Source organism: Protopterus annectens, chromosome 2.part1 (assembly GCF_019279795.1).
Source record: "Protopterus annectens isolate FY-2018-M chromosome 2.part1, PAN1.0, whole genome shotgun sequence".
Lineage (NCBI taxonomy): Eukaryota > Metazoa > Chordata > Ceratodontiformes > Protopteridae > Protopterus > Protopterus annectens.
Window position 1 is genome coordinate 140,334,353 of NC_056729.1, and position 11,944 is coordinate 140,346,296.

Genomic DNA, 11,944 nt, shown 5'->3' on the forward strand with positions numbered 1-11,944 from the left:
CCAAGTAATATTCAACTAAGTTTAATAATTTTTTGACCAAACTTACTGGATTTGTGCTATGTAAGAATATTTTTTATTATAATGGCAAAGCTTATTGGCAAATCAACGGAACAGCAATGGGGGCCTCCTTGCCCCATATATGCAGATCTTTTCATGGGTTATTATGAGGCTACATATATATATATGACAGTCAACAAAATACATTTTTACCACATCTTGATATTTGGAGGAGATATCTGGACGATTGTTGGATGGTGTGGCGTGGTAATAAGGAAGAACTATCTAAATTTGTAATCTATCTTAATGACAACTCTTTTGGGATTAAATTTACAGCTACTATTGAACATGCATGTATAGTGTTTTTGGATGTCTTGGTTACTAGACTTGATGATAATACCTTAGCCACGTCAGTCCATAGAAAATTTCCTCAGTACAACACTTTGTTACATGCTGAGAGCTGTCATCCACGCCACATCATCCGCAATATTCCTAAATCTCAATTCATGAGGATGAAAAGGATATGCTCTTCCTCTGAAGATTGTTCTCATTTTTGTGTTGATTTATCCAACAGATTTGTCAATCGGGGCTATAATGCACATAATATTTCTAAATCTAGGAATATAACTAATAAATTATCACGTTTGGAATTGTTGCAATATAAATCCCATAAGATGGCAAAGCCTGCTTCACCGGATCATTCAGTTTTGAGGTTGGTAACTACATATGGGGCAAATACTAATCGCTTCACTGACATCGTTAATCAACATTGGGACATATTATTGTCACATGAGTTTTTGAATAGAATATTGCTGATCAATGTTCATTTTCCTACCGTACGGGTCGGAATCTGAACTCTTATTTCACTCATTATAAGAGATACACTCCACACATTTCACAACAAATTACTTTATTTGGTGATAAACTGAAAGGTTGCTTTCCATGTGGACATTGTTCTTTTTGCAAATATATGTTAAAAACCAGTGAATTTTCTAGTAAAAATACTTCTCAGGTTTTGATATCAGGATATTTGCAAATTGTAGCTCAGATTGGGCAATATATTTGGCCACATGTAATTGTTCTGCATTTTATATTGGACAGACGTCTAGGTCTGTCAAACTTAGAATAGGTGAACATATGAGTGCAATCAGGAACAGACGACATACAAATGCATTGTGTAAACATACCTTAGAACATCCTTCTGCCACTTTTAAATTCGTGGTAATAGACAGAATTATTTCACACAGAAATTTCAAAGCAGGATGGCATCAAAAATGTAATGATATGGAAAACAAATGGATCACTAAATTGGGGGGTCTTTTTAGACCTGGACTAAATACATCAGAACAGTTATATTGAGAACCATGAATGTAAAATTTATAATATTATCAAGTTTATTTACATGGTTTTGTTATTTACACTAATGGTGAATTTTTTCAGGCCTTATAATTTTTTGCATATAACAGATATAATGTATATTTATATGCATGATGTGGCCTCTATACTATATTTAGGCTTGTGAAATCAAGTGATCATCATTAGTCAGTTTAACATGTAAACATTAGAAGACATATATACATGGAATTATTTATAATTTTTATGTATCCCTATTAGTACATTTTTTGGGATACAGATATTTTTGATAAATATGTCTTTTCAAACATAAGTTTTCTTGGTTCTCTATCACTGATGTTGGTTCGATCAATATGTTCAATTTACTTAGATTTGTAATACATTTAAAATGTGTGGCATGGTCCTTTAAGAGGTATACTATAAATTACATTCAAAATGGTGGAGCTCTTGTTGGTCTTCCATTTTTGTGCATTGATAAAGGCTTATATTAGCCGAAACCGGTTTGTTTGAGTAATGGTTATTACCATTACTCATATGGTTTGATGGGACTATGATGGAATAAAGATTTTCGCAATTCTTTACGTGCTGGTCCGTTTTTGGTGTGTTCACTTGGCTTTTTTCGGGACCGTGCACGTTTGTCTCACGTGCGTGTTACTTGGGTTCGTTTGTTGTTATAAGACTATAGTTCCCATGGTTTATTGTGCACCGACACTTGTGGAGTGTGCCAAACGTTGCTGTAACCCATTCAACAGTTTCATATCCTGTACAGATGGTGAGTCTCAACAGACTGTTCGGGTGCAGGGTCTATTTGTTTTGGAGTTTACATATGACACAGCCAGGGAAACCATGTCATCCCATAGACGCCATGTTTTTAGGTTTGGATAGAGCTGTTTAACCATTGTATATGTGATTTCTGGGTTTTCACAATCTCCAGGTATGGTAATGGGCCCTTTCTCAGTGAAAGGGGGGTAAATATATATGAACCTGTCTGACAAGATGTTGGCAATGTCAGACATGTATTCATTTACACTTTGCACTGACTCAGAACATATATGAGTTTACATTGATATTTATGACATAACGAAAGAAAGCTTCATGGTTCTCTATGGACTCTTTGGCAATATTTTTGCCAGAACATGGCTTGGATAATGTTAGGAGTGCTCATTGTTTCTTGATGATACTGATCGGAGATTTATTGATCTTCTTTGCATTTTCACTTTCATTGACCAACTTAAGTACTTGTAGTACATAGTTTGATTATGACAGGGGTCCAATATATTATATGGGTCTGTTTTCATATCACTGTGTGCGCAAGGCAGGATTGGTGAATAGTGACAAGTGTTTGGAGTACGAACTGCAATTGCCAGATATGTGTGGCCCACTGCTGTACGCAGACATGGCCCAAGTGTGTAAGCATGCTCAGTATGACCTTTCAGTATGTTGTTGAATGACATTTTCTTTGTTTGTTTGTGTGTGAGCATGCCCAATATGACCTTTCAGTATGTTGTTGACTGACATTTGCTTCGCATGTTTAAGTGTGTGAGCATGCCCAGTATGACCTTTCAGTATGTTGCTGACTGAAATTTGCTAAATTTGTTTAAGTGTGTGAGCATGCCCACTACGGGCATATATACTATATGTGTGTGAAAAATCAAGTTGGTTTTTACTTCAGGGCTCACCTTTGTGTTGTACAGCGACAGGAAGCACGCTGTGCCTGCAGGGCTTCCATGAGTCAATTTGCATAGACTATCAACATTTCTACATACAGGGGAGACCGCTATTATTTGTACATTTCTACCCGGGGGGCACACCTGATTGTTACTGTGGGTGTACATAGGATGAGGGGTACACCTGACACTTATACACATCTGCTAGGCCTGCACTGCTATGTCAGGTACTCCATTTCAGTCTGTACTGTTGCCTATTATACTGGCTTGAGGCATACCACTGTACTACAGACCTTAGCTTCCAATTACAAGCATATTTGTTTGTGACTTCATAGCCTACCCAACCCACATTACACTGCCTGGCCTGCTGTTATCTGTCTGCATAGGCCTGGGGGGAGGTTACTCATATGCCTCTTCAGAGGGCAGGATACAGCATTTGTTTGTGTTTGCGTTTGTCTACAATTGGTCCTGCTGGCTGTGACTGTTAGGTATGTGACCCCACCCCGACTGGTATGTGTGAGTGACTTAAGTGGTGTCTGCGCCAGTGAAATACTGTCATGGCTTAGTGGCTCAGTACTGTGAATATAGTGCACAGTATCCTGAGTTCAAGTCCTGTCACTGCTTTTTATTTTCCTGCTGGGCAGACCTGACTGGTTAAGGAACAGTAAAGCAGGTGTGAGCATGTTTACCCGACTTTGCCCAATATTGTCCATCGTTGCCCGATGTTGCGCTGGTTAGCGCGGTGCGCAGCTATGTGCAATTATATTTAAATATGCTCAGTACTGGTAAAATTTGCTTAGCAGTGCTTTATATTGCTTAAAATAGGGACTCATGCCTCAGGTGGTGCTGCACGGCTGCTTATGTCGGATGCACATATTACACTCCCTATACATGTTTGAAAACAGGTAGTGTCAAGTTAGGCATCCCTTTTACTGTATGTGTGAGTCAGAGAGAGGTGTCATTTCCAGGGTTCCTACTGAGTCAGTGTATGTGCTGTGCATTGCCTCTTTGCCAAGGCCAGGGCATACTGGGCGCACCTCCTTCTGCCTACTGGGGCAGGCCCAGGTTGTTCCTCCTCTGAGTCACGCTGTGCCTGTGCAGGCCTTGGCAATGGTGTGGGGCTGTTTGGCCCTGCCCCATGTTGTTCCTGCTGTAGCTGTTTCTGCAGGATCATATTGTGTAGCATGGCACATACCATGACAATTTGGGTACATGTAGTTGGTGAGTACTGCAATGCTCCACCAGATGTGTCCAGGTACCGGAACCGTGACTTGAGCATCCCAAACACACGCTCAACTATGTTTCTTGTTTGTGCGTGTGCCTCATTATGGAGTTCTTGTTCGGGTGTGTGTGCATTTCTGATGGGTGTCATCAGCCACGGCTCCAGTGCATATCCAGCATCCCCCACTAGGTGACCATCAGGGATGTCCCCACTGGCAAATCTCTGGTACAGCTGTGTCAGATGCCAGATGTGGGAATCGTGATAACTTCGACAGCCAGCACACAATTCATTATTATGCCCTGGGCATTGCACATGACCTGGCAGTTGATGGAGGGGAAGCCCTTGCGGTTGATATAGACCCTACCCCGCTCACCGGGTGGTGCTTTGATGTGTATGTGCGTGCAGTCTATTGTACCCACTACCTCAGGGTATTCTGTTATTTGGTGGAAAAGATGCATATTGCTGGCCAATGCCTCACAGGAATTGGGGAAATATACGTGCTCACTGACATGGCATCCAGGAACTGGTGCAGTACCCTGGATGCTGATGCCTGTGAAATCCCCATCATATCACCAGTTGGTCTCTGGAAGGTACCTGTAGCTAGTATTCTTAGGCCAACACATACATTGGTATCCAGTGGGATGGGTTCCCCTCTGTTGGTTCTGTGTATAAGGCATGGCCAACACAGCTCAACAATTTGCTGCAGGAGGTCTCTGTCCACCCTATAGTGCTCCACTTTCTCCAGCTCATGTAGCCCCTGGTAGGTTATCCTGGGTCTGTACACTCTTCTCTGTCTCCTCATGGTGGGTTGCTTGGCAGCATTCACAAAATCACCACACTCAGCACCTTGCACATGTTGGTTTATAATAGCAAGAGCAGCCCCTAACATTTTGTCTGACTTTAAAGTTTTTAAGCTTTCTCTCTTTGTATACTGCAGTGTTGCAGAGTTCTTTGGAAAAAACAGGGAAGAATGCTGTTTGCAGAGTTTGAAGTGCTGGGCTGGGCTAGTCTGCTACCTGTGTAATTGGCTGATTCTGATATATTTCACCTGGCAGCTCTGCTAATTCTCCTTGGTTAACTTCCTACTACTTCTTTTCCTTCCTTTTCCCTTTCTGTTTCCGCCCAGGGCAGCAAACGCAAGACATGCAAGACACACATGCACACATGCTGTGTGCTCGTTTGCAAGAAATTTCAGATATATTCACGGCGTACACCTTTGGTTTCTGGTTTTCAAAAAGGACAACTGTAGACACACCTCTTGCAATCCTGAGCAACTCAGGGCAAACACAAGACACTGTGCTCCAATAAGCTTACAGCATTTCTGACACACACCCTCATGATGTTACTTATATTCTACTCTACTACTCACCTTTTCTTACACTTATGCTCTTGGGACATGGCTCACATGGTGGGGAGAATTGGGATTCACTATCCTTATCCTCATTTGCATAGGATTGCCTACTAATGCATGGTTACATCTCTCACACTGAGATTCCCCCCTTAGCAACCACTACTCAGTGGCCATGTTGTCTTCAGCCTGCCATTCACCTGCATGACAGGATAAGCTTTTTAGTGAAAATGGCTATTTTTAAATAATTTTTCTTGTTTTTTTAAAGCACTGCAAGTTTGCGCAGTGCTGCACTACACTTAAACATCGGAGATCGGGGGGAAAAAAAGTTAGATTTTAATAATTTTAAACATTTATAAATGCCAATAGCCTTATATTTGGCCATTGGCATACCTCCTCAACTGTATGCATCCTTTATTTGGAGCTGTAATAGCTCCGTTTAGCTATTTGCAGAATGGTACTCTGTTACCAATGGAGTACATTTCTGCAGATAACACTAATCTTCCACTGACAGGTTAGTGTTTCCTAGATTGCAAATTTACCTCATTTGCATAGCTTTCAGCAGCAAATGAGGTAATTTGCATACCATGACGCTGTCCATGCAAGAGTAGCTTTAGCAGCTCTCGTGCATGCCCCTGCTGGCTGTACCTGGATCGCACGGCAGACATATTGCCTCCGTGAGCTCCTACACTCTTCTTGCACTCCGTGCAACCTTTCGTAAATCCGGCCCAGTGTCTATCCCAGAAGAAATGGAATGGATGGTCCCTACTCTTAAAAGAATAAAAGAAACAAATCCTTGGACTGATGCTAGAAAGAAGAAACAAAAAACTGATTCCAAGATAGCTGTCCCAAAAAAATAACTCTTACAACTACATCTCTCGAAGTATCAACTAATATGGTACATCACTTGTCATCTGTTTTTATTTAAAAAAGGAGGGTTTCTTAAACAACCGAGAAACAGTAATGATTTATTCAGAATGTTCAAAGAGTCCAATAATTCTTCACAAACAAAGGTAGGTCAAGATAGTTTACTATTTACATTATATATAAGCCAAACAAAGCAACATACAATACAAACATAGAAGTTTCTATTCTCCTACTTGAACTCAATGAATATTTATCGTTAATTTTTTATTAATTTTACTTAAAATAATTTAAGTAATCAATTAACTAATTAAACAAGGTACCATTCATCAGAGTTCGGACTCAAATTATCATCAAATAAAATAGCAGTAACAGTAAAGTGTTTTGAGAAAACTGCTGTCATGGAGACTAATGCCTTCTTCAGTTAAAGTATGATTTAGAAATGTCATGTATATCCTGGTTAAGTAGTAGTAGCAAGCTCTTAGTACAAATGTCATCATTATTCTGTCTAAATACAATTAATATCAATTATGACAGGTATCACACCTAAGAGTGCTGTTTGATCAAGCCTGATATGGTGTGCATGGATGCAGCTGTGTCTGGCAGCTAGTACAAATGTCATTATTATTCTGTCTAAACATAGTTAATATCAATTATGGTAAGTATCATAGCCTCGAATGCTGTTTGATCGATCCTGATAATGGTGTGCTTGGATGGAGCCATGTCTGGCAGCTAGTACAAATGTCATTATTATTTTGTCTAAACATAGTTAATATTAATTATAGCAGGTATCATAGCTTCAAGTGCTGTTTGATTAAGCCTGACATGATGTGTATGGATGCAGCTGTGTCTGGCAGCTGTTGTATGTTGCCATTTTTATCTCCAGGAAGCTGTGGGTTGTGGCTTGTGATCGAGGTTCACTGATGCTTGTGTATTAGGAAGAGACATTTGCTGTTTTATCCTGGATCCAGGGGGAAGGAGGTGGATAAAACTGTGATTTGGGATATTTTGGAAGAGAATAGTTTGTTTATACATCTGAGTGAGAGCTGGGAAGGCTGGAAGAATGTGTTATCACTTGTGGTGATTTGTTGGGAGGTTTTGTTTTTTTTTTTTTGATCTGTTTGCTCTCTGTTCTTTTCCTGGATGTTGCCTTGCAGAAAGGGAGGGAATGTAGGCTTGAAATTGCTTTGCTTCAGGTGCATCGCGAGCCTCTGGTATGCAGTACATACACTAACAGAAACAGACGCTCCCAAGTTGCTACAGTATCGGAGACAGAGTGACGATAATGCTTAAAGGCTCTGAGGAGCCTCCAAGATGATTCTCGGCAATGAAGTTTTTGGTTTAAAAAATAATAAATTAATTTATATATATATATATATATATATATAGCCACAGTGGTGGTGCTGCAGTAGCGTTGTTGCCTCACAGTAAGATGCTGTCCTGTTAGATTCTCAGCTAAAGCGTCTTCTGTGTGGAGACATGTGTGAATGGGCGTACCTTCATTGAAGGTTGTGCATCAGTCTTGGCAAATTGGTACGTAAAAATCTACTGCCAATCATTAGCGGACCGGAGTTCCGCTGTGGCGACCCCTAACCAGGAAAAGCCAAAAGATACAACAATATATATATATATATATATATATATATATATATATACACATATAGGTTCATAGGTTCATATTGGTTCACTAGAGCTCTTATCTGCTACAAGGCATTTATAAGCCTCTTAAATTAAATTATTGTGGTTTATGCCCTTATATATATATATATATATCTATACATATATAATAAAATGGCCGTTTTAAACCACATGTACACATATCGATGGTCTCCCAACACTTCGTTAAGCTCATTAAGTTGATTCTTGATAAAAAAATAATAAAATAATAAGCGCAATTTTATATTTAAAATGTATTTTGGTCCAAACACATTAAGGACTTACATGAGAGTGGAAGTCTGAGTTATTGTGAAAGACTAAGAGCACTTGGTCTTGTGCAGTACCCTTTGCAGTGGTCTGGGAGGTGAGCATGCTCTGACGTGTTGGGCGCATGGGGATAGCTAATTCTAGAGGTATTTGGGGTTGTCGGGAAGTGCTAGAGAGTCATCAGATTTCCTTTGCAGAAATATCTGTGGGAATGGAAGGTGTGTTGAGTGGTTCACTGGCAGAGTGGCCACTGCATGGAACAGGCTGGTAAAATGGAACAGGACAAATATTGGTTTGGATATTTTAAGAACAGCCTGGAAACACACCACATGAACTAGTGAATGGTATTCTGGAAAAAACTGGATGGGCATTGTTGCCTGTGCTTGAAGTACTGATATGTGTGTATGTAAGGATGGAAATATACTTATAGCAAATAAAAAACTAGAAGGGTCTCATAATGTAAAGTCTATGGACTGGATAAACATGCTTAGAAGGTGCTAATAATAAGAATAAGCATTACAACTTGTGGTCTCTCAAATAACTAAGCAACAGCCAAAAAAAAAAAAAAACACACACGCAATAGTTATGCACTGTGTGATTTTAGTAAATCTCGACATAAAATATATAATTGTCATATAAGATGAAGCAATCTGCTGAATTTAGATATTAAAGATGGGTTTTAATAACATGTGCTTGTGTATAATAACACTACTGTCTTAACTTGTCATAAATGACATACACTACACTGAACATCAAGGGGAAGCATGATGATTTTCTTATATAAGTAAATATGCATAACAAGACATGTAATTGTTTTAACCTGAATTGTAGTTTTTGTAACCCATCTTGACCATATATAATACTTAAGCAGATACCAAAGTAACTAATACTTTATACATGACATCAAATTGGCAAAGTTGTTCAAGAGAAACAATAGAAGCCTGAACTTGAAATGCCACAGAATGTAACAATCATATTCTGAACAAATAGTATTAAATTGACAATAGACACTCAGTTTAATAACATGGGCCTGTGTATAATAATGCTACTGTTTTAACTTGTCATAAATGACATACAATATAATGAATATCAAGAGGAAGCATGATGATCTTCTCATATAAGTAAATGTGCATAACAAGACATGTAATTGCTTTAACATGAATTGTGGTTTTGTAACTAATTTCGACCATACATAATACTTAAGCTGTTACCAAGGTAACTAATGTTTTATACATGACATCAAACTGACAAAGTTGATCAAGGGAAACAACAGAAGCCTGAACTAAGAATGTCACAGAATGTAATAATCACATTCTGAACAAATAGTATTAAATTGACAATAATCACTGAGTTTAATCTTTGCTGAGTATACAAAATAGAATGTTGCCATTTAAATCTAAAAACTTTCAGTATATGCCATAAAATGGCAATTTATAAATATGGAAAGGGAATTTGTAATCATTAATCACAATAAGTGAATTTTTTGTTTTAACCTATAATTTCACTCATTTTATAATAAGAAATGACAGATATGAAAATCCGTATGTGTAGAAAATGGGGGGGGGTGCACTGATAATTAAAATGCACTAACTTTCATCAATGTTCACATAAAATAAACTTGATGCTTTAAGTAAGTTAGCAACAAACAAAGGGATTACTTAAATGCTGGCAAACAATGAAATATAACTTCTGATATATCCAGTAAAATACATTGTATTATAACATTAGGTATAAATATTATTACCTTCTATTTATATTAAGTAATAAGTTTTGAAAGACTTCATCAATAAGGGTGAATATACTAAATAACTGTGTGCTATAATCTTTTACTGAGGTTTTATATATGATACATCCTACTTTACTATGATTAAATTGCTTGTCATCCATCTTTCATGTAAATATTAATTGCTTATACAATAAGTAGACATTTATATTGTATTAGACTTCTGTCTAATCTACAATAGTTCTATGTTCAAAATAATATAAATATTGCTTATTCCTATTACAAATATTCTCCATATGAGAATTCAATTTATGGAGCTCAGATGTTCTGGATTTTCAAGGTATGAGTGATAATCTGATGGACTTAGGTTTATCCATCAGATTAGGAATTATTTTCATTCCATGGCTAGTGCGGATCTTAGTTTTGTTAACAATTATTAATTTAAATTTCTTATTTCACAAAAAATTTTTAGTATGCCTGACCAAAACATTACTTTACTGGTAAAACCTCAAACTGATAATTTCCTTTAAAAGCTCAAACATATACTTTATAGTTATTAGAGGAAAATGTTTAATAGTCACAATAAAACAAAAATACATAGTCTAAATAAGCTAAGATGGATTTAACTTTATTATCTTTAAATACCAATGGCTTAAGCAATCCTAGCAAGAGATGAAATCTACTGAAATATTTAAAACTGAAAAAAGCAAAAATTGTCTTCCTTCAAGAAACTCATTTCAAAACAAATGACAATTACAAATGGAATCCTAAGGACTATATGATATTGACACAATCCACTCATAAGACAAAGACAAAAGGGATAACAATTTTATGGAAAACAAATGTGATTAACCCAGAAATCATTTATAAGTATGAAGATAAAGAAGGCCTTATGGCATTAGTAATAGTTAAATATAATAACAGAAAATAGACCCCCTAGCCAATCTATACTGGTTCCCAGGAATTGGAAAAGGAACTGCTAAAAAACACTTGGATTTCATTTCCAATAATTATAAAGGCAACTTAATATTAGGAGGAGATTTAAACTGTATATTTGATATTTCTGAAACTACAAATAAAAGACCGCTGCGTACATCTGCTGTATCAAAAGCTTTAAACAAGTGGGTAGAATCATTTCATCTTGTAGATACTTTCATATTTAAAGAAGATAAATCTTTGTTGTTTTCCCATCAAGATCACAGATTTGGTACCCAAACTAGAATATATAAAATATTTGCTGCCCATGACTTAAACTCTAAAATCATTAATTTCTCAATCACTCCCTGCCCCTTTTCAGACCACAATTCATTGATACTATAACTTCAAAATGGGTACAAACCATTAATCTTTAACTCCAGAATCCCAGCATATATAACTAAAATTAAAGAGTTCTAACCCTGGTTATTATCTGAATTACAGTTCTTCTTAGATATTAATTACACTACAGAGATTAATAAAATAATGATATGGGATTCATTAAAAGCTTACATATATGCTAAAACCCTAACTTGGTTTAAAAAAAAATCAGAGAATGGGATTCTGAATTATTAGCTCTACAATCCAAACTGTTGTCAGTAAAAGCTGAAAAAAATCCAAATTATTTGGAGATGAAAAAGAAAGTAGAACTATTAAACAATAAATACAACAAAATTCTAACACATAAAACTAGCTTTAGAAAGACTAAAACTTAATACCTTGGCCACTTCTCCCAAATATCTACATAATTCATTCATAAGAATCAAAATACAATCAAAAGCTAATAACATTAAAAGTATCTTCCATGAAAAAAAACTATAGAAATTACTGTATGGAACATTTCCAAAAAATATATACATATCAATCAATTA